General features: G+C 43.9%; 1 protein-coding gene across 3 annotated transcripts in view; it reads left to right on the top strand.

Moving 5' to 3' along the window:
• The window catches only part of mid1 (midline 1), a 361,542-nt gene that overhangs the window by 132,015 nt on the left and 205,499 nt on the right, over positions 1-24,028 (top strand). The window lies entirely within an intron of this gene.

Raw genomic sequence — 24,028 nt, 5'->3', positions numbered from 1 at the left:
CAGCCTCTCCCCTTTCCCTGTAACCCTGCATCTCCCATGGTTAATCAGGAATTGACCCTCTCCAACCTCTAGACTGCTACCTATGCTTCGCTGTTGTGAGAGCTTGTTGTGCACAAACTGGCTGCTCTGTTTCCTACATCCCGCCAATGACTACAATTCAAAAATAATTCATTCACTCTAAAACATATTTGACGTACGTTAGAAGTTTTGAGAATAAACCAATTCCTGAAAGTGTTTTATTTCCAGTACTGCTTCTGGCTGTGCAGCATTCGGTATGAAACGGAAATATCAGTCTGGGTGACATTAAATCTCTGGAGAGAGGCTTGAACCCTCAAACTTGTGAAGAAGTGTTTCCTTCGGCAGGTGTCCATCACAGAAATAAAAAGACTAACTGGTTCAAAGTTTAGGCATACAATTAAAGATAGACCCTATATTGTCTGGTGACAGCTTTGACAAACTGTATTCATTCAGATATGTTCAGGGGCTACATCCCAAAATTCCCCTTTCATCTGTTAATAACTTAACCACCAAATAAATATGTGCATTGCCACAGGCTATCAACTAATAGTTTTTGCTGTCTTTCCTTCACCAGTTTTCAACTAACGAGAATTTTATTTAAAAGGAAAGCAGCAACAGTGTTATGGCTGCTATACTGTCAATATCAAACCATGCTATGTTAATGGTTCAGAGTTAAGAGTTTCATCAAAGTATAAACCTGTCCTGTTAAGGGAGTGATTTGATGAGTGAATGATATTGAGGTATTTAAAATAATGAGAAGATTTGATGGGGTCAGTGAGGGAAAATTATGTCCTCTGTTGGGGGAGCTCAGACATAGTATTCAAGATTGAAAGCGGGAAATTCAGGAGTGAGTGAATGAATGAGTGAGTGAGTGAGTGAGGGGAGTGAATGAGTGAGGGAGTGAGAGAGAGAGAGTGTGTGTGTGTATTTTGGATATACAGAACAACCTTGATTTTCCAAATGAGACAGATGCGGAGTATTTTGTTCGGATAATGAACAATGTTTTTACGGGACCTTGAGGTCTTATTCGGATAATCCAAAATTCAGATATTTGATGTTTGGATAACCGAGGTTGATATATATATATATACACCTGGAGCCAAAGTACTGATCTGCTTTCATCTCTGGAATTGTAAAATAGACTAGATGGGGTGAACGGCCATCTCCTGTCCCTGTGCTCCAATTTACTGTTTGGAAACTAAAGCCTGGATTTTTACTTCCAAGGTGGGTAGCCCAATTCAGAAAATTTCCTGGTTCATTGGACCCAGCTGAGTTGAAGGGTGTTGATTAGTCACTATCTTCCCTCTGGAGTTGAGGGCACTGGGGTACATGTGGTGGTTAGATGGCTCACTTTGGTTTTCTAGGATTTTGTTCCATTTGTGTTCAAGACTATTTGACCCACTAGCCTTTAATACCCACTAATCCCTCACCACAAATTATACCAAATTGTGGGCTTGAAGGGTCACAACTGAGTTGACATGGAGACTATAAGAGGTCATTTGGGTGGGTGCTTGGGAGTGCATGAGTTGGCATACAGGGGCCTTGGGGCTGAGTGAGGTCACAGGGTTGGCACTGAGGGATCACGAGGGATATGGGAAAAGCATGGAGGCAGCTGTGAGATCTTCTGAATTTATTTTCATAATAGTTACCAATTCTAGACAGTGGTCTTAACTCCTCCTAATGGACCTTGAATCACATGACATAGGGAAACCGAGCTGACTTCACGAAAATTGGGAGTCAGCCCTCCCAACCCAAACTGCAATGACACTGGCCCGTTTGGGAGTGCAGGGTATGGTCTAATGACTGACTCTCACTCCACGTCAATGAATACTAGGGGCATACCGCCATTTTTAAATGATGACGTCACTCAAATCTGGGCCGAGGCACTGAGAGTTTGAGTGATGTATAGGTCAGGAGGGCGTATTATGAGAATGGTGTGCCATATGTTTGACCTGCCTCAGCACCAATTTTATAAACAATAACGGATTAGAGGAGGACTGAAAAATTCTTATGATCTCACAAGTTGTGCAGTACCCTGAGAAATAAGGTGAAATGAGGTTCTGTATCAATACGCTGCTCTGTAAAATGGCAGAGGGGATAGTCAAGGAGGAACAGAGGACATGGGAAGGTGGCTGGGGAGTAGAAGACAGGAACTCAGTACTATGTGACTGTGTCTGACAGATTGAGAATGGAGTTCATCCAAACTGGAGTATTGCGTTGGTATTATTCCAACACAAGTCAAGTGAAGGAGCTCTACACTGCCACTGCCTTTGCATCACATTGTGTAAAATATCACATGAGTAACAGACATGGACATACATGCCTAATATTTTGGCATTTGTTCTCAGAGTGACATCCCCCCCTTAATGAGAGGCTGAGGGAGCAAACCTTTAGCCAAATGATAACATTGCCACTTCTGAGTCCAAGCTTGACTCAAACCCCACTGCAAACAGTGAAGACTCCGGGGCTATGGTCAAAGGCTATTTCAGACCGACTGCCCTATCGCCTGGGACATCGGTGGTCACATCATTCATGTTCTGATCTGTCAAACTGTTAATCAGCCTGAAAATCTCCCTCCAGCCCACTTCACACAATCCCCTCGGGTTGTGAAGATATGAAAACAGCCCAGGAGACGGCAGGTCTCGTTGTCTCCACATCAGGAGAATAAATCAACAATATTAATTTTTTTGTGAAGGTGTTATTGGATGAGGTGAGAGAAGATGGGCACCTCAAGAGGATTAAAGTAATGAGGTCAATGGAGAGTGGACTGAACTGTGCAATATATTTTTCTCCTGCTATTTGGATTTCATGGTATGATTGGCAGGGGATCAAACAGAGGATTATTGAATTTTGCAGGTCCTTAAAAGAATCACGTAATGATTGAGCTAGGGACTACAGTGGCTAGTTTTGCCCTTACACCACTGACTTTTCTCTGCAATTCTTTCAGATAGCAAAGGACAAACCTAGTTCTTTCCCCCTAGTAAGAGCTTGAATTTTCAGCAAAGATCATCATTTCCCTTTTAGGAAGCTTAGAATCTCCTGGTTAGTGCAGTGACTGGTGCAATGCTGTGTGCATGAGAAAAGCAGCTGGTTCGTTTTGTAGCCTGAGCAGTAACGAGTTTTTTGAGGTAGGGAAAGGAGCCACACACTGATCTCCCTGTTCCACATTATTCATAGAGCCAAAGGGTCATGCAGCACGGAAAAAGACCCTTCAGTCCAACTTGTCCATGCCAACCAGACATCCCAACCTAATCTAGTCCGATTTGTCAGCACTTGGCCCATATCCCTCTAAAGCCTTCCTATTCACGTGCCCATCCAGATGCCTCTTAAATGCTTTAACCATACCAGCCTCCATTACTTCCTTTGGCAGGTCATTCCATATATGCACCACCCTCTGCGTGAAAAAGTTGCTCCTGAGGTGTCTTTTAAATCTTTCCCCGATCACCCTAAACCTATGCCCTCTAGTTCTGGACTCGGTCAGCCTGTGATTATTCACCCTATCCATGACCCTCATGATTTTATAAACTTCTATAAGGTCACCCCTCAGCCTCTGATGCAACAGGAAAAACAGCCCCCGCCTATTCAGCCTCTTCCTATAGCTCAAACCTTCTAACCCTATCCTTGTAAATCTTTTCTGAAACCTTCCAAATTTCACATCCTTCCCATAGTAGGGAGACCAGAATTGCACACAATATTCCAAAACTGGCCTAACCATTGTCCTGTACAGCAGTGACATGTCCTCCCAACTCCTGTACTCAATGAACTGACCAATCAAAGCAAGTGTTCCAAATGCCTTCTTTACCACCCCAACTATTTGCAGCTCTCCTGTCAAGGAACTGTGAATCAGAGCCCCAAGGTCTCTTTGTTTGGGTTTTCCATCCCACTGAGTATTGTGCATCGGCAGAGTTTGGGAGAATGTAGTTTTGGGTTTGGCTCTGATCCCTACTCAGTGGAATTGGCCGCATGTTAAAATAAAGTTTGCAGCTAAGCAGACAGATGGAAATTTGTTGGATAGTGATGGAATCTGTGACCCATTTGGAGTGGTAGTGAATATTTTGGACAGATCAATTGGGAATCTGTAGGTTTAGTTTTACCGTGTGTTGGTTTTGACAGTTCTGACAGTGTAACGCTCCCTCCATTTAATGTATTTTTGAAGATCTCAGACCCTTCCAGAGCATTTTTAAACCAATCACAACGGAAGAGGCAGCATAATAAACATCAAGAGAGGAGCACTGTTGAAACCTCAAAACACAGCCTTAGGTTAGCATCCTAACCGAAAGACTGCACCCCTGACAGTGTGGCTCTCGTCTGTATTTCATAAGAGTATCTGGATAAGGCTACTGTATGATTCCTATGTGGCTGCATTTTTGTCTGAACCGATCAGGGCTCCAGTCTGTGGATTTATAATTCTGAAATGAGTGCACTACTAAATGAACCATGGCTTGTACCAAATGGGCCAGAGTTACGAATGATGGGAACATATCATAAAACATAACACATCTGGTGTCAGTCTTCAACCTTGAGATTTTCATAGAACAATGGTGAACAGTGCTCCCCTCTTGATGTTTATTATGCTGCCTCTTCCATTGTGATTTAAGCCTTACTTGCTTCATTTTCCCTCCATATTGTTTTAACTCCTTACACAATCTTCACATCTGGTCTGGTTAATTGTAAGGCTAGTTTAGATTAGATTAGGTTAGATTACGTTATATTAATTCTGAAATGAGTGCACTACTAAATGAACCATGGCTTGTACCAAATGGGCCAGAGTTACGAATGATGGGAACATATCATAAAACATAACACATCTGGTGTCAGTCTTCAACCTTGAGATTTTCATAGAACAATGGTGAACAGTGCTCCCCTCTTGATGTTTATTTTGCTGCCTCTTCCATTGTGATTTAAGCCTTACTTGCTTCATTTTCCCTCCATATTGTTTTAATTCCCTACACGATCTTCACATCAGGTCTGGTTAATTGTAAGGCTAGTTTGGTGAATACTTTTTGACTTTTACAAAGTATTTGTCAAAAGTTTCTCCAGAGAAGTATTGAGTTAGAAGCGCATCCACAACGTTCCCTTTAAGTCACATTGCCACAAGAAAGAATTTAAGGGCCCTGTGCAATTAAGCAAACCAGCCATGCACTACACCACAGAAATCGGAGTGTATGCAGTAGATTTGTCACTAAGAACGCTCTATTGATTTATGGGATGCTGGATATTAGCTGTTTGCTAAGTGATTTACAACCATTGTTTGCAGATATTTCAAAACAGTCATAGATCGCCAAGCAAGATTTACTGTATGATCTGCTGCTGTGCCAGTGTTGAGAAATGAACACTTATTGGCATTTTTGTGTTGTAGCCTTGACTCAGTTTTTGCACTCGCATCTCTAAATCAGAAGGTTGCAGGCTCCATTCCAAGACCTGAGCCCATTAAGCAGCCTGATACTCTGGTGCAGTGTTGTGAATATAGCACTGTTTGCTCTGCAGTCTTTCAAATCAGGAACTTGGATCCTGGCCCCTCCCGTGGATGTGAAAGGTTAAGTGAATGGAAAAGGAATTAAGAGTATAATGACAGAGAGTTAGCATGTAGGTAAAGCAAGTGATTGACAAATACAATATTGGCCTTTGTTGTAAGATATATGGCATACCTAAGCAGAGCATTCTTGCTTCAATTGTACAGGGCATTGGTATCTAGATTAATATACTCTTTTGGTATCCTTACTGTTTTGGACCTGACCAGACCCTCTCAAAATATTTAAGAAGGTAGCCTAGACCTGAACTTGCAATTTGATTGGCCAAACAGCTCGACATTAAGCAAAACACAATTTATTCAAACACTATGCGTAATCCAAGATGGAGGACGAGAAAAATTGCTGCCAGTAACTTGCTGCTCCTTTTTTGAGGTATTTTAGGGGTTGAAGGTGATTCCCTCAAATCCCAGGAGCAGCAATTAATGTTTTATGTGCTGTTGCATTGTTGTGGAACTTTGGAGAGCAAAGAAGTCAAAACAATGGCACTTTTAAAAGGGAGAGGAACAGACAAAGACAGCACATGGTGAGGTCAGTGTAGAAGAGCGAGAGAGAAAGAAACCTACACTGCTAACTGACAGAGCAGTGAACCTGTGCTGTTACTGCCTTTTCTGTTTGAATTCATGTGTATCTGGACATCGGAGTGCATCTGGGAAAATTAACAAACAGTGAAGTTCACAACTGATCTTGGAGAAACCAGTTTGGGAGAGGTCACAGCACAGAAACAGATAAGTTAATATTTTTAAGTGTGGCCTTATAGTAAGTCTGCAGTAGTGAGTAGAGTGGGTTATTTCTTGATTATATATTTATTGAGATATGTTTCTTGATTAAACTTAAGAATATAAGCCATAAGTATTAACTTAGCCTGGAGCAGTGTTTTGTAGAGGAATAAGACAGTGCTATTTTCTGGGCCTGTAGATTGGAAGAAGCAAAAATAGCCTTTAGTAGAGTGATATGCTCTTCTTGTTGGGTGTGGGAATTTAGGGAGAGTTTACGTGTCACTAAGGATTATATCTGCAATAAATGCCGTTGGTTGCGAATCCTATCATATGGAATGGATTGGTTAGAGTGACAGTTTCAGGCAATGAGGAATTTACAAGAAACAAAGGAATGTGATGGATGGCAGTCATAGGAAAGGATAAAAGCCACAGATACAGTCACATAGATGAGTTAACTCCAGGAAAGGTACAAGAGTTAAGCAGGTAGTGCAGGAGTCTTCTGTGGCTATCCCCATTTTAAACAAGTATGCTGTTTTGGAAAATGTAGGGGGTGATGGATTCTCAGGGGAATGTAGCATGAACAGCCAAGTTTCTGGTATTGAGACTGGCTCTAATGCAACGAGGGGTACATTGAGTTCCAAGAGATCGATTGTGTTAGGGAACTCTCTAGTCCGAGGTACAGACAGATGTTTCTGTGGTCAGCAGCAAAAATCAGAATGGTGTGTTGCTTCCCTGGCGCCAGGATTAAGGATATCTCAGAGAGGGTGCAGAATATTCTCAAGGAGGAGAGAGGCCAGCAGGAAGTCATTGCACACATTGGAACCAATGACATAGGAAGGGAAAAGGATGAGATTCTGAAGGGAGAATATAGAGAGTTAGGTAGGAGTTTAAAAAGGAGCCCTCGAAAGTAGTAATATCTGGATTACTCCCAGTGCTACAAGCTAGTGAGGGCAGGAATAGGAGGAGAGAATAGATGAATGCATGGCTGAGGAGCTGGTGTATGGGAAAAGGATTCACATTTTTGGATCACTGGAATCTCTTCTTGGGTAGAAGTGACTTATACAAGAAGGACAGATTGTACTTAAATTGGAAGGGGACTAATATACTGGCAGGGAAATTTGCTAGAGCTGCTCGGGAGGATTTAAACTAGTAAGGTGGGGGGGACAGAGGGACCCAACGAGATAGTGAGGAAAGAGATCAATCTGAGACTGGTACAGTTGGGAAAGGGAGCGAGTCAAACAGTCAGGGCAGGTAGGAACAAAGCAGAGAACAAGGTATGACTGATAAATTAAACAGCACTTATTTCAATGCAAGAGACCTAACAGGGAAGGCAGATGAACTCAGGGCATAGTTAGGAACATGGGACTGAAATATCATAGCAATTACAAAAACGTGGCTCAGGGATGTGCAGGACTGGCAGCTTAATGTTCCACGATACAAATGCTACAAGAAGGACAGAAAGGGAGGCAAGAGAGGAGGGGGAATGGCGTTTTTGATAAGGGATAGCATTACAGCTGTACTGATGGAAGATATTCCCGGAAACACACCCAGGGAAGTTATTTAGGTTGAACTGAGAAATAAGAAAGTGATGATCACCTTATTGGAATGGTATTATAGACCCGTAATAATCAGCGCGAAATGGAGAAACAAATTTGTAAAGAAATCTCAGTTATCTGTAAGAATAATAGGGTGGTTATGGTAGGGGATTTTAACTTTCTAAACATAGACTGGGACTGCCATTGTGTTAAGGGTTTAGATGGAGAGGAATTTGTTAAGTGTGTACAAGAGAATTTTCTGATTCAGTAAGTGGATGTACCTACTAGAGAAGGTGCAAAACTTGACCTACTCTTGGGAAATAAGGCAGGGCAAGTGACTGAGGTGTCAGTGAGGGAGCACTTTGGGACCAGCGACCATAATTCTATTAGATTTAAAATAGTAATGGAAAAGGATAGACTAGATCTAAAAGTTAAAGTTCTAAATTGGAGAAAGGTGGGTGGCACAGTGGCACAGTGTTTAGCACTGTGGCCTTCACAGTGCCAGAAACCTGCGTTCAATTCCCGCCTCAGGCGACTGACTGTGTGGAGTTTGCACATTCTCCCCGTGTCTGCGTGGGTTTCCTTCGGGTGCTCCGGTTTCCTCCCACAGTCCAAAAATGTGCAGGTTAGGTGAATTGGCCATGCTAAATTGCCCATAGTGTTAGGTGAAGGGGTAAATGTAGGGAAATGGGTCTGGGTGGGTTGCGCTTCGGAGGGTCGGTGTGGACTTGTTGGGCCGAAGGGTCTGTTTCCACTCTGTAAGTAATCTAGTCTAATCTAATCTAGTCAAGTCAAAGGCCAATTTTGACGGTATTAGGCAAGAACTTTCAAAAGCTGATTGGGGGCAGATGTTCACGGGTAAAGGGACGGCTAGAAAATGGGAAGCCTTCAGAATGAGATAACGAGAGTCCAGAGAAAGTATATTCCTGTTAGGGTGAAAGAAAAGACTGGTAGGTATAGGGAATGCTAAATAAATTGTGTGTTTTGATTAAGAAAAAGTAGGAAGCACATGTCAGGTATAGACAAGATAAATCGAATGAGTCCTTAGAAGAGTATAAAGGTGAATAGGAGTATACTTAAGAGGGAAGTCAGGAGGGCAAAACGGGGACATGAGATAGCTTTGGCAAATAGAGTTAAGGAGAATCCAAAGGGTTTTTACAAATACATTAAGAGCAAAAGGGTAACGAGGTAGAGAATAGGGCCCCCCAAAAATCACAAGGCGACCTTTGTGTGGAGCCGCAGGAGATGGAGGAGATACTAAACGAGTATTTTGCATCAGTGTGTACTGTGGAGAAGGACATGGAAGATTTAGAATGTAGGGAAATAGATGGTGACATCTTGAAAAATGTCCATATTACAGAGGAGGAAGTGCTGCGATATTTGTATCATCGATAGTCACAGGTGAGGTGTTGGAAGACTGGAGGTTGACTAACGTGGTGCCACAGTTTAAGAAGGGTAGTAAGGACAAGTCAGGGAACTAGAGACCAGTGAGCCTGACGTCGGTGGAGGGCAAGTTGTTGGAGGGAATCCTGAGGGACAGGATGTACATGTATCTGGAGAGGCAAGGACTGATTAGGGATAGTCAACATGGCTGTGTGCGCAGGAAATCATGTCTCACAAACTTGATTGAGTTTTTTGAAAAAGTAACAAAGATAATTGATGAGAGCAGAGCAGTGGACATGATCTATATGGACATCAGTAAGGCGTTCGAGAAGGTTCCCCATGGGAGACTGGTTAGCAAGGTTAGATCTCATGGAATACAGGAAGAACTAGCCATTTGGATACAGAACTGGCTCAAAGCTGGAAGACAGAGGGTGGTGGTGGAGGGTTGTTTTTCAAACTGGAGGCCTGTGACCAGTAGGGTGCCACAAGGCTCGGTGCTGGGTCCACTACATTTTGTCACTTGTATAAATGATTTGGATGTGAGCATAAGAGTTGTAGTTAGTAAGTTTGCTGATGACACCAAAATTGGAGGTGTTGTGGACAGCAAAGAAGGTTACCTCAGATTACAATGCGAACTTGATCAGGTGGGCCAATGGGCTAAGAAGTGGCAGATGGAGTTTAATTCAGATAAATGTGAGGACCTGCATTTTGGGAAAGCAAATCTTAGCAGGACTTATACACTTAATGGTAAGGTCCTAGGGAGTGTTGCTAAACAAAGAGACCTTGGAGTGCAGGTTCATAGCTCCTTGAAATTGGATTCTGAAGCAGGTAGATAGGATAGTGATGAAGGATGTTGTGAAACCTGAAAGGGTTCAGAAAAGATTTACAAGGATGTTGCCAGGTTTGAAGGAGTTGAGCTATAGGGACAGGTTGAATAGGCTGGGGCTATTTTCCCTGGAGCATTGGAGGCTGAGGGGTGACCTTATAGAGATTTATAAAATCTTGAGGGGCATGAATAGGATAAATAGACAAAGTCTTTTCCCTGGGGTGGGGGAGTCCAGAACTAGAGGGCATAGGTTTAGGGTGAGAGGGGCAAATATAACAGAGACCTAAGGGGCAACTTTTTCACGCAGAGGGTGGTACGTGTATGAAATGAGCTGCCAGAAGAGGTGATGGAGGCTGGTACAATTGCAACATTTAAGAGGCATCTGGATGGGTATATGAACTGAAAGATTTGGAGGGATATGGGCTGGGTGCTGGCAGATGGGACTAGATTGGATTAGGATATCTGGTCGGCATGGACAGGTTGGACCAAAGCATCTGTTTCTGTACTCTATGACTCTATGACTCTATGACTATTGCTAAAATACAATAAAAGAAAGAAGAACTTAGAATAACTTAACTCTATTGGAAATCTTAACAGAATAATAGACACAATAACTATTACTAATTAACTGTTCCAATATAGTGATATCTCATGAGCACACCCTTTGGCAAAAAGGAAAATACAGATAACAGCTTTTGTGTCACATGTAATCCAACAGCCTGGGAAGAGAACTCCCAGCTTTTGGCTGTAATTAAGAGCAGGAAAATAGCTTCCACTTCCACTGCTAAAAGCTAACTAAAAATCGTCAATCAGTGAGAGCTTGACTACACCCGCTCAGGCTGCTTTTATTGTTTGAACTTTTTTAAAAATCCCAAGGTCTCACAAGTTGTTTATCTTTTCATAAACTACTTTTCACATATCCCCCAATCTCTCTCTAAAATAAACCAGGATAAAACACACCTCCTCAAGCCATAACATTGTCACACTCACTGAAAGGTAGATTTATTTGCATTGTATGCAGTTCAAAGAAGATTCGTCAGGTTAATGTGATAGAATTCTCTTTATAACAAAAGGTTGAGCAAGCTAGGCCCATAATCAGTGCAGTTTATAAGAATGTGATGTGATATTATTGAAGCATGTAAGATACTGAGGGAAGTTGACGAGGTAGATGCTGAGAGGATGTTTTCCTATGTAGGGAAGTCTAGAACTAGGCGCCATGTTGCAATGAAAAGGTTTTCCATTTAACTCTGAGACAAGAAGAAATGTTTTCTCTCAGGAGGTAGCTATCCTGCTTCTCTCCCACAAAGAGCACTGGAGGATGGGTTTTAAGCATATTCAAGGCTGATCCAGACAGATTTTGATCTACAAGAGACTGGAGGGAAGGTGTTGTTAAGGCCATGAACAGATGTAATCTGATAGGGCACTCAGATACAAGGAAAGGAAAATTAGCAAAAAGAAGTTGAGAAGGAAGAAGCAAAATAGAAAACAGAGGAAGCACAGATAAGCATCAAATAGGGATCAGAATAGAGATTAGCATTAAAAAAAAACAGACCTAGGCTTCTCAATCTCCTTCATAAGAGAATCCCATCATCCCTGAAATCAATTTGGTGAACCTTCATTGCTCTATGGCAAGTATAATCCTCCTTAGATAAGGAGACCAAAACTCTGTATAGTATTCCAGGTGAAGTCTCACCAATAGTCTGTGCAACTGCAACCAGATATCTTCACTTCTTTCATTAACCATGGTTGATTGACCTTTCCCTTTGAAGATTCATCAGATTAATCTCAGGATTCTCTTAAGAGGTGAGATTGAGGAGACTTTCAAAGAATGAGGAGTGGCTTAATTGAACCGTAAAGATTCTTACAGGTTATTCTGGGGAGGATGTAGAAAAGATGTTTCCAGTTGGTGACTCCAGACCAGGGGACATGGTCTCGGGATGAGGGGAAGACCATTTAACACTGAAATGAGAAGAAATTGCTTTACTTCAAGGTTGGTGAAACTTTGGAATTGTGCACCTTGGAGAATTGGAGAAACTCAATCATGGAACAGGTTTGAGACAGAAATGGACAGACGTTTCAAGACAACTGATGCCAAGGGACCTGGAAGTGGTGTGGGCAAATGACATTGAAGTTGTTGATCAGCCGTGATCTTATCCCCGGTAAGCAGGGAGGAGTTTGTGCCAGGATAAAAACAAACTCTAGCCGGCCAGCTCAGCCGGCCATTCTGTACCCTGGACAATAAACTGGTCTGCATCTGACTGTGGCAGATGACTCAGTGTGAGTTCAGAGACTGCTGCATCCTTGTTTACACAGAAACATGGCTCAGTGACAGAGTTCCAGACCACACCATCCAGCTAGGTAGGCTCACCTTGTTTCACACTGACAGAAATGCAGCTCTGTGCGGTAAAGCTCAGGGTGGGGGATTTGTGTGTCTACATCAATACAAAATGGTGCAAAGACTCTGTGTCAGTCTCTAGTTACTGTTCATCACTGGTGGGGTTTGTGACTGTTAGATGCAAACCACTTCATTTGCCACAGGAATTCACCGCCGTCCTGAGAGTTGGGGTATATATTCCTCCCAGTGCTATTGCTAAGGAGGCACTCTGTGAACTGTATGAGGCTATTAGCGGACTGCAGAACGCATACCCTGATGGACTGTTTATTGTTGCGGGAGATTTCAACCATGTGAATCTCAAGACTGTGCTCCTGAAATTCCATCAGCATGTGATGGAATTGCGATGAGAGAGGGGCACACGCTGGATCTGGTTTACGCAAACATCCCCAACACATGCAGGGCAGAGCCCTGGCCCCATCTTGGCTCCTCATACCACATCTCTGTAATGTTAATCCCAGCGTACAGACTGCTCGTCAGATGGGTCAAACCAGTTCAGAAGCAGATGAAAACCTGGCCGCAGGAACCACTTCTGCTCTTCAAGACTGTTTTGAGCGCACTGACTGGCGTGTGTTTGGGGAGGCAGCAACTGATGGTGATTCCATCAACTGAGAGGAGTACATGGAGTCGGTGATTTGCTACATTAGCAGGTGTATTGATGACGTCACTGTGTCCAAGATCATCATTTCTCACCCCAACCAGAAACCTTGGATGACGGCAAAGGTGCGTGCGCTGCTGAGGACTGGTGATTCCACCTTCAGAGTAGATGACTAGGCGGCCCTAACAACAGCGAGGGCCAACCTGACCTGGGATATCAAAGAGGCAAAGCGTGCACACACACAGAGAATACACAGCCACTTTCAGGACAGCAGCGATACGCGGAGCATGTAGGGGGGCATCCAAGCTATCACCAACCACCGAACAGCATGGCCTGCTTGTGCTGGTGATGCCTCCCTCCCGGATAAGTTGGACAACGTTTATGCACAGTTTGAGGCACAAAATGATGTGGCAGTGAGGAAGTCCGACCCCTCCCTTCCAATGACCAGGTGCTGTGTCTTACCATGTCTGACGTGAGGAATACTCTGTGCAGTCAACCCACGTAAGGCTGCTGAACCAGATAACATCCCTGACAGAGTGCACAGAGGATGCTCTGATGTACTGACGGATATTCTCACAGACATCTCCAACATCTCCCTGAGCTGCACCATAGTTCCAACGTGCTTCAAGGTCGCAACCGTCATTCCCATGCCGAAGAAGTCTTCAGCGTCCTGTCTCAATGACTACATCCCCATTGCACTTAAACCCATCATCATGAAGTGCTTCGAGAGGCTTGTGATGAGGCATATTAAGACCCTGCTGCTCCACTCACTGGACACCCTGTAGTTCGTGTATCATCCCCACCGCTCAACAGATGATGCCATTTCCACCACTGTCTATCTGGCCCTCACCCACCTGGAGAAGAAGGACACCTATGTCAGACTACTGTTCATAGACTTCAGTTCTGCATTTAATACTGTCATTCTTCAGCACCTGATTGGAAAGCTGAGTCTGCTGGCCTTTGTAACTGGATCCTGGACTTCCTGACTAAGAGACCTGAAGGGCTTTTGCCCGAAATGTCAATTTTCCTGCTCCTCGGATGCTGCTAGCCTGCTGTGCTTTTCCAGCACCACACTCTCGACTCTAACTTCCAGCATCTGCAGTCCTCACTCTCCCCTGGGAGACCTCAGTCAGTCCAGATTAGGAACAGTATCTCCAACACCATCACACTGAGCACAGGGGGGCCCCACCCAGGGCTGGGTGCTCAATCCATTGCTGTTCACCCTGCCAATGCACAGCTCGAATCATATTATTAAATTCACTGATGACATGACAGTAGTGGGTTTCATTAACAGGAACAACGAGTCAGCACACGGAGAGGAGGTGCAGTGGCTAATGGACTGGTGCACAGCCAACAACCTGTCACTGAACATGGACAAGACAAAAGAAATGGTTATTGACTTCAGGAGGGTGCTGGGCATCGGTTCTCCCATGGAGATTGTAAATTGCACCAAATTTCTTGGCATACACCTGGCAGAGAATCTCACCTGAACCCTCAACATCAGCTCCGTAGGTAAGAAAGCCCAGCAGTGTCTCTACTTTCTGCACAGGCTGAGGAAAGCCCGCCTCCCCCCCCCATCCTCACCACATTCTACAGAGTGTTCATTGAGAGTACCCTGAGCTGCTGCATCACTGCCTGGTTCAGGAATTTCACCGTCTCGGATTGTAAGACCCTACAAGGGGATAGTGAGGAGAGCTGAGAGGATCATCACGGTCTCTCTTCCCTCCATTACAGACGTTTACATCACACGTTGCATCCAAAAGGCTAAGAGCATTGTGAAAGACCCCACACACCCCTCATTCCAACTCCATTCTCTCCTGCCATCTGGCAGAAGATACCAGAGCATTCAGTGTCTCACGGCCAGACTGTGCAACAGTTTCCTCCCCCAAAGCCATCAGGCTGCTTACCATTGTATGATCCCACTCTATTCCATCTGCAATTCTTTTAAGACTTTTTGAATTGTTGCTAAAGCAATAATTTATTAATGATCATTCATTATTACGCTGTAATTGTCCACCACTGTGCTTATTGTCTTGTCGTATCAGGAATTACTGTGCTGTCTAGCATGTTTTGCACTTTTCTTATGCACTTTATGCTGCCCTGTACTCTCGTATAGTTTGTGTTGTCCATGCAGTACCTTGGCCCTGGAGGAACGCTGTCTCGTTTTTACTATATCAGTTGTATTTGGCAGAAATGACAAATAAAGCTACTTTTGACTCTTGACGCTTATTGAATGGCAGAGCAGGCCTGAGGGGCTGAATAGCCTCCTGCAGCTCCCATTTATCATATTAGATTAGATTAGATCAGATTACTTAGTGTGGAAACAGGCCCGTTGGCCCAACAAGTCCACACCGACCCTCCAAAGCGCACCCCCCCAGACCCATTCCCCTACATTTACCCCTGCACCTAACACTACAGGCAATTTAGCGTGGCCAATTCACCTAACCTGCACATCTTTGGATTGTGGGAGGAAACCGGAGCACCCGGAGGAAACCCACGCAGACACGGGGAGAATGTGGAAACTCCACACAGATAGTCGCTTGAGGCGGGAATTGAACCCGGATCTCTGGCGCTGTGAGGCAGTAGTGCTAACCACAGCACCATTTTGAAAAAGAACTGGAGAATTCTCCTGGCCAATAATTATCGCTCAACTAATATCACTCGAACAAGAGCTCCTTGTTATCACCTCATTACTCCTTAATGGTAGCTTGCTGGGTATGAGTAAGCTCCCATCAATTCCTGTATTATAACTGGGAACACTCTGTGCAGGGCAGGCTAACACAGTGGTTAGCATTACTGACTCATAACAACACGGATCCGGATTCAATTCCACCCTCTGGCGACTGTCTGTGTGGAGTTTACGCATTCTCCCTGTGTCTGCATGGGTGCCTTCTGTGTGCTCTGGTTTCCTCCCACAGCCCAAAGATGTGTAAGTTAGGTGGGTTGGCCATGCTAAAATGCCCATAGTGTTCAGGCATGCACATGACCAAGTGGATTAGCCATGGGAAATGCAGGATAATGGGGGTGGAGGGGTCTAAGTGGGATGATCTTTCGAAATTCGATGGGCCGAATGACCTGCTTCCACACTGTGGGGATTCTATGATTCCATTTCAAAGTGAGAATACGTTATTGGTTTTAAAGGACTTTTAGATGTGCAAAGATCTTGCCTGTTGTATATTCATCCAGATGAGAATGCCCTTTGCATCGAGTGACTATGCAGATAAGGACCAAGAATTAACTTTTTGTCACCTTAGTTCAGGATGATCAATGAGTAGTTGGCAGGTCATTTAAAAGAAGTGCAGGAGATGTGAATATGATGAATGAACTCCACTCCTACATGCTGAAATCTTGTGAGTGGAATTACATGTTTGCGAAACAAACACAACAGCCATGTGTGAATCTAAATGTTATTGTCAATAACTTTTACACCATTTTACTAAGTAGCAAAGTGTGCAGATCAAACTCCAAGCATGTAGTTTGAATGCGAAGTGCTGGTTGAGGATTTAGAGTTCATGTATGTACCTGCTGAGGGATCTGATGCTGCTGCAAGTCAACATCCATGTTTGATTCAGCAAAGGCAGCATCATCACTCTTCTGTCCCAGTGACTGAAATGAGCTGGAGAGCCAAGTGTTACAGCACCCCATCGGAGCTTTGGTGGCACTTACCAGATCTTGAGTTGGCAAGGAATTACTTTTGAGAGGTGTATACCAGCATTTTGTGTCATTGAACACCTGAGGAATTGCACTCCTTGTGTCCTCTTCCATCTGGAGGTTTTAAGGCACAGTGGTCATGTCCCCACCTCTGGGCCAGTAGCTCTAGGTTCCGTGTATGTTAGACACTTGATGGTGACCGATGGCGTGTCACAGCCTGGCCAAACAGGTTGACTATTGATCTCTAAATCCTTCCAATGGCAGGTGATAAGAGAGGGAGAGATTCTCGGTCACCCCAGAAGTGTGTGGTAGCTGCAGCAACAGCCTCCCACTTTAAAAGATTCCAAGTTTAGATTCTTGCCATGAATGAGCATCATTCATAATTTGAGGGGCTACTTCACACAGACATCTCTTCCATCTTGAGAGAATGGTACACAGAGTACAAAAAGAAGCAATCATGACATTAGCATGCCAACTTCATTGGCTCCCAATGCCATATGTTTGTTCACTGAGGCCATCACAAATAGTAATGCGTGGCAGTGGGTGTATTGGCAGCTGGAGACTGGAAAACCTCCCGAGCTCTCCTTTGAGTCACGTTATGGGATCATTCACGTTTACAACACACAGACATGGCAAGCATTACATTACAGTGTGGAAACAGGCCCTTCGGCCCAACAAGTCCACACCAACCCGCCGAAGCGCAACCCACCCATACCCCTACACTTACCCCCTACCCAACACTACGGGCAATTTAGCATGGCCAATTCACCTGACCTGCGCATCTTTGGACTGTGGGAGGAAACTGGAGCACCCGGAGGAAACCCACGCAGACACGGGGAGAACGTGCAAACTCCACACAGTCAGTCGCCTGAGGCGGGAATTGAACCCGGGTCTCCAGCGCTGTGAGGCAGCAGTGCTAACCACTGTGCCACCAATGTTTTCACCTGCGGAGTGGTAGGGTGGGGCCTTCAACAGCCAGAGTAAGTGCAATACTGAAACAGGTTTAAAAATTGCACACTTAAGGGGTCAAATTGGAGTGGTATTGGGGGATCAGTTCATTGTAGTGACAGTTCCCGAGTCACCAATACATTTCCATTTATGCAATTGAATATGGATGGGATTTTAGGACAAAGCAACAATTAAATTTGCATCATCCATTTTCATGTCCCTGATAAGGGAGTGCTTTTATCGAGGTGATTGCCAGCAGTTTGTTAATTTTGTCAATGGAGGCGCAACATATAGAGGTGAAAGGCATTGATTGGGTCATTACTTAAGCACATATAAAGAAATACTTACTGACAAAGAGTGGTAGCCAAACTGGAGATATATAATGTAATGCAGCCCTCCATAAATAAATCCAGAAGTAAAGACTGGTTCTGGTTTCTTCCTTCACCGACAGACTCTGTTGTAAGTCTGATAGCCAATGTACTTTCACAACTTACCATCGATCAGATGTTAAACTGGACCAGCCATTTACTCCCTGCGGCTACAAGCGTGGGTCAGAGGCTAAGAGTTCTGTGGAGACAATCACAAGCAAGGGTCAGAACCCTTAAGTAATGTGGACATTTTTAACTTGTACTTTTTTTAAAAAATGTGCCTTTTTAAAAAGAAGGTGGATAAGTAAAAAATGGATGTAAATGTAAATGAAATGGCTTCATGGAGAGAAAGACTCACAAATGTCACACCCAAACATTGGAAGGAAAATTCTGACAACAGCCGCAAAGAGGGAAGTCTAAACAGACTGCAGCATTATCTCTTGGAACTGCAAAGATAATGAGAAGCTGACAAACCCCTGCTCAACAGCAATCCACCCTCTGTGGATCAGCTCTCAACTGCAGATAGGTTTTGGGGTTTTCCTGTGAAGAATACACAGAACAAGGGTTAAAAAGCTACTCAACTGGGGTGTGTTAGTGGCACTGAACATTCTTGTGTGCACCAGATTAGGTTCAAGTGATAATTTGGTGTGAAGGTCACATTCAAAGAACTATTCCCTAGTTACCCCTGTGCTGCAGTTAAAGTACTCTCTCACTCTGAGTGCTAGAAATCCATTTTCTAACAGTCAGACAAAAGAAAATAGGGCAATAAAAGGACTCTCTCTCACTCTGAATGCTGAAATTCAATCATGGTCAAAAGGAATCGGCACTAGAGAATTTCAACAAATCTGCAAAACTGAGGATCATGCAACTGACTGTTCAACTCTTAATGTCAATGCTACCTGTAACTTCCAATGTAATGCCCACAATGTTCAACTCTCCACTCTTCCGAGGCAGCTCCAAGACTGGTCCATATATATTTTCTTTAATACTTTTATCCTTTTGGGCTCACCTTGTATTTCTAATCTGTGTGTCTAATAAGTTACCAATTCCTCTTACATTTGGTGATTAACTCAGGAAAATTGGGTTAAATTGACTCCTATTGAAACATAAGTTAATTTGGATCTGGGAGAGTGGTACCTGCAAGGAAAGGAATCTTTTTCAAAATTGACTTTGTTGCAACAAACCAAAAAACGAGGAGTCAGTTTTATCCCTCCTCACCCGATCCTGTGTGCAACCATAACAAGTGGGGAACCTCATCTAACATCCGGTCATGATGAATAACTCACATTCTGAATCCCTAAAGCCTGTCCATCCTCTACAAAGCACAAGTCAGGAGTGTAATGGAATACTCCCCACTTGCCCCAATGAGTGCAGCTCTAATAACACTCACAAAGCTCAATATCGTCTAGGGCAAAGCAGCCCAGTTGATTAGCAACACAACCACAAACATCCATACCTTCCACCACTCACAACTAGGTCTGTATCATCACTGTAACAACTCAACATGGCTCCTTTGACAACAGCTTCCAGGCCCATGACCTCTGCTAACTAGGAAGATAAGGACAGTGGAAATATGGGACACCACAGTCCAAGCCACACGTCATCCTGATTTGGAAATAAAGTGGAGTTCCTTTAGCGGAGGGAATCCTGGAATTACCTCCCTAACAGCATGGGGGTATGAATGTGCACCTCAAAGACTGCAGGGAGTCAAGAGGCAGTTCCCTACCATCTTCTCCAGGGAAATGAGGATTGGACAGTAAATGTTGGCCGACAGCAATACTTACAATCTCGCGAATGAACAAATAAAAGCAAATTAATGGTGCCAGTGCCTAACTTAACAAAATACCGTTTCACAAGAGTTTAAACAATTTATGCTTCACCTTGAAACCTCTAATTACAGCTTGCAATGTTTAACTTTTTGATAAAATATTGCCAACTGCTTGCTGTCTGCTGTCTGCTGCTGCTGCTAAGCAGACCATTTAGTCTGGTTTACAAGTCTGAAATTATAAATGGCTGTGCCTATTTTACAAGTTCGACTCATTCGAGATAAATAGGGGTACTTTTCTGCTCAGGAGGAAACTGTTTGGGTTCAGAATGGGTGCCTGGGCACTTTTCTCTTCATTGGCATCTTTGATGGCATGCAATAGGGGTGGCATGGTGGCTCAGTGGTTAGCACTGCTGCCTCACAGCGGCAGGAACTCAGGTCCGATTCCGCCTCGGGCGACTGTCTGTGTGGAGTTTGCACATTCTCCCAGTGTCTGCGTGGGTTTCCTCCGGGTGCTCCGGTTTCCTCCAAGGATGTACAGGTTAGGTGGATTGGCCATGCTAATTTGCCCATAGTGATGTGTAGGTTAGATGCATTAGTCAGGGGGAAATGTAGAGTAGTAGGGGAATGGGTCTGGATGGGTTACTCTTCAGAGGGTCGGTGTGGACTTGTTGGGCTGAAGGGCCTGTTTCCACACTGTAGGGATTCTAATATGACACAAGTTGGACTAAGACCAAGAGTTTGCTCAGAGGACGTGAGCAGTCAGGTGCTGCCTCAAAGATATTACTACCAGATCCACGAGCAAATTGGCATGGGGGTGAGTAAAATTAGAGAGTTGAATGCCCGGCTGAAAGGTTGGCATGGGGAAAAATTAGTTTTGATTTGCGGGAGAAAGACGGAGCTATACTATTGGGTCAACCTTCCACCTGGGGCACTCTCAGACCCAGGCTCTGGAAATATGTGGAACTGGAGAGGGTTTTGAGCAAAATAGTCAGGTGGAGGAGTCACCTGAGGGGAGATTTGGAAAGTTGGAATGAAAGGGCGAGGCAATAGAGCAGGGCGACGATAATGGATAGAATAATCAGAATGTGACAGGAAGGTGCAGAACACATAAGCATTAACAGTGCACCATGGTCAGAGTAGGGAAAAACAGCTTTCAATTCAAAGCTGAGGAGGAGGATTCGGAGAAGTGTCAGTTCATTCACTTTGGTCATAAACGTTGAAGGGAAGGACTTTTCTTAAAGGCAAGGAAATTACAGATTTTGATGAGAAGAAAGATTTGGCTCATACAAGAAACACAAAATATTAGTATGCAATAACGGCAAGCAGATAAGCAAATGCTACGTTGACTTTCATTGCAAGGGAATTTTTGTACAAGAATAAACAAATGTGCTTACATTTGTGCAGGGTTTTGATGAGACCACATCTGGGAATATTAAGTGAAATTGTAGTCTTCATATTAAATTAAGAACATACTTGTATTGCTGAGCTGACAACGTTAAATACTGGCTGAACATGGACTTATTGTTGCAATCATCCAGTGTTGCTGTGATTGAAGTGTTTCTCAGACCATAGTTGTGTACACCATTCAATGTGGCCTTAGACAACAACAAAATCAGTACATGTGTTCATGACAATGCAGCATGTCCCTGGGATGAGACAGTTGACCTGTTATGAGAGACTAAGTAAACTATGTCCAAATTCTCTGGAATTTAGAAGAATGAAAGACAAGGGCATTGAAACATTACAGAGTCTGAAAGGTTAATACTGAGGTAGATACAGGGTAGATACTAAGAGGTTGTTTCCCCAGAGCCAAGTGCATAAAGCTTCTGGCCCACGACCCTGGCACTGCCCTGAGCCAAACTCAGAGACCTCTGCTCCCCCAGATCCCAGTGCCCCATATCAGTGCCTGATGGCCTCATTATTCCAGGCCCTGGTTTCTCAGGACTAGAGAATCTAGAACAAGGGAGCACAGTTTCAGAATAATCATTTAGGACCGAGATGAGGAGAGATTCCTTCAGTCAAATGGGTGCGAGTCTTTGCAATTTTCTTCTGCAGACGGTTGTTTGTTGTTGTGTCCCCAATGAATATATTTTAGATTAAGATGTACAGGTGTTTGGTCTTTGGGGAATCAAGGAACATGATGTGTGTGTGGGGAAGTGGAACTGAAACCCAAGATCAGCTCGGGTTATAATGAATGATGGCTCCAATGTTCTGGGTTATCTTTCTCCCATGGAGCGTAGAGGCTCATCACCACCATCTCCAGGGCAAGTAGAGATGGGGAATAACTACTGGCCCTGTCAGTGATGGCCACATCCTGCAAAAGAATAAAATACATGCAGGCTTGACAGACCATATGGTCTACTCCCACTCCTTTAAATTTACATTCTAATGTGGGTAAGCAAGGCAGACCCATAAGCAACAATGAAGTAAATGACTAAATTGTCTGGTTTGAGATGTTGGTTCAGGGATAATTGTCACCCAGAGCACTATTGGATTTCCCTAGCATTTTTAAAAATAATTCTCCATTTTAATCACATCCAGCAGGATAAGCAGGCTGGACTTTGGTGCTCTATTGGATAATGGATCGAGCCAGGGGTGTAATAGATCACGGGTGCAACTTTCAAACTCAACCCAACTCTCCCCTTCCCTTGAGAAACTGACAGATTGTGTTATCTGCTAATGTTGCCAAGGGACAACACGTGGATGAGAAATGGGAGGAGGCTAGGGAATGGAGGGGTGTGGGGGGGAGTGTGTGGCAGCAGTGTTGGGGTGGGGGTACATCAGAAGTAACAATGAGGGAGTGGCGGGAGCTGGGGGGAAGGACGAGAAATCCACTGCATGTGATTATCTGGGTTTTTAAAAATTTTTTAAAAATCAACCGGTCCAGACATGTTATGACACATACTTGGGACATGTGGGACTTGAACCCAGATCTCTGGCCCCATAGGTAGGAAAGAATAGAGCCAAGTGAGAGCAGTCACACCCTCGTGGGACTGTTTGATAATGATGACCATGATAAGCCACATCAAAGAGTGCAGATGCAATGCGAAATGTAAAGAGGTATAGTTTATCTTTGTCACTGAGACTGCATTTTGCAACTTTGATAATAATAGAATCCCTACAATGTGGAAGCAGGCCATTCAGCCCATCCAATCCACAATGACCCTCCAAAGAACATCCAATCCAGATCCACCCCTTCCCGTCCTATCAACCCAGCATTTCCCATGGCTAATCCACCTAAACTACACATCCCTGGACACTATGATGCAATTTAGCATGGCTAACCCACCTAACCTGCACATCTTTGGACTGTGGGAGGAAACTGGAGCACCCAAAGGGAACTCACACAGACAATGTGCAAAATCCACACAGACAGTTGCCTGAGGATGGAATTGAACCCAGGTCTCTGGCACTGTGAGGTACCACTGAGCCACCATGCCACCCTACAAAGAGCTGCTTCTGTCCAATAGCCAGAGCACAAGACTAACCGGAGGCAATCAACATCAACTACAGAGAAAGGTAACTCCTTTCTACACGTGGTACAGAAACCGGTGGGCTGAGAAGGAAAAGGGGATGTGGGAGGTAAGAGATACCTTTCATTTAAATTGATAAAAACGAAAAGGACTGGTGTTTTTACAACTTTCCAAAGGAAACCCTTTTCAAAATTTAGGAAATAGCTTTTAAGAGCCTCTTTAAACAGCCTCACACAACTGCTATGAGGCACTCGGCAACCTCTGAAAATGTTTGATTTTATGGGAAATATTGGAAACATATTTATTTTAGAAGCAGTAACTATGGCACGCTTGTATGTAGGTCACATATGGACCTCATCTGCATTTATCGTCCCTCTTAGCCCTCTGATATCTCCCTCCTTCATTCTTTATTTCTTTTACACTGAGGGGGTTTTGATCTCTGACAGCATTTAGATAAACATTTCTCTTTACATATTCCAGCCTGCGACACTTGAAATTGTTGTTCTTTTTCTAAGTTGTCCTTCAAATCCTGCCCTTCCTTCCGAGTCTCTCGATTCTCAACACAAGCTTTTACTATGAAAACAAACAAATTATAAGATATATGAATAAGCAACTCAGTCCTTCGAGCTACTTCTGCCATTTAATAAGTTAATGGCTGAACTGGGCACTCTAACATCTTGCCTATCTAAGATAACCCTTCACCCTCTTGCTTATCAAGAATCTATCTCCCCGTCAAAAAGATTCCAATACTCTGCTTTCAGGTCATCTCCATTGATCCTCTGTGAGAAAGATTTTCTCTTCATACTTGTTTTTAAATGGGT

The sequence above is a fragment of the Chiloscyllium plagiosum genome, chromosome 12 (genome assembly GCF_004010195.1).
Source record: "Chiloscyllium plagiosum isolate BGI_BamShark_2017 chromosome 12, ASM401019v2, whole genome shotgun sequence".
Taxonomy (NCBI): domain Eukaryota; kingdom Metazoa; phylum Chordata; class Chondrichthyes; order Orectolobiformes; family Hemiscylliidae; genus Chiloscyllium; species Chiloscyllium plagiosum.
This window is presented reverse-complemented; position numbering and strand designations above follow the sequence as displayed.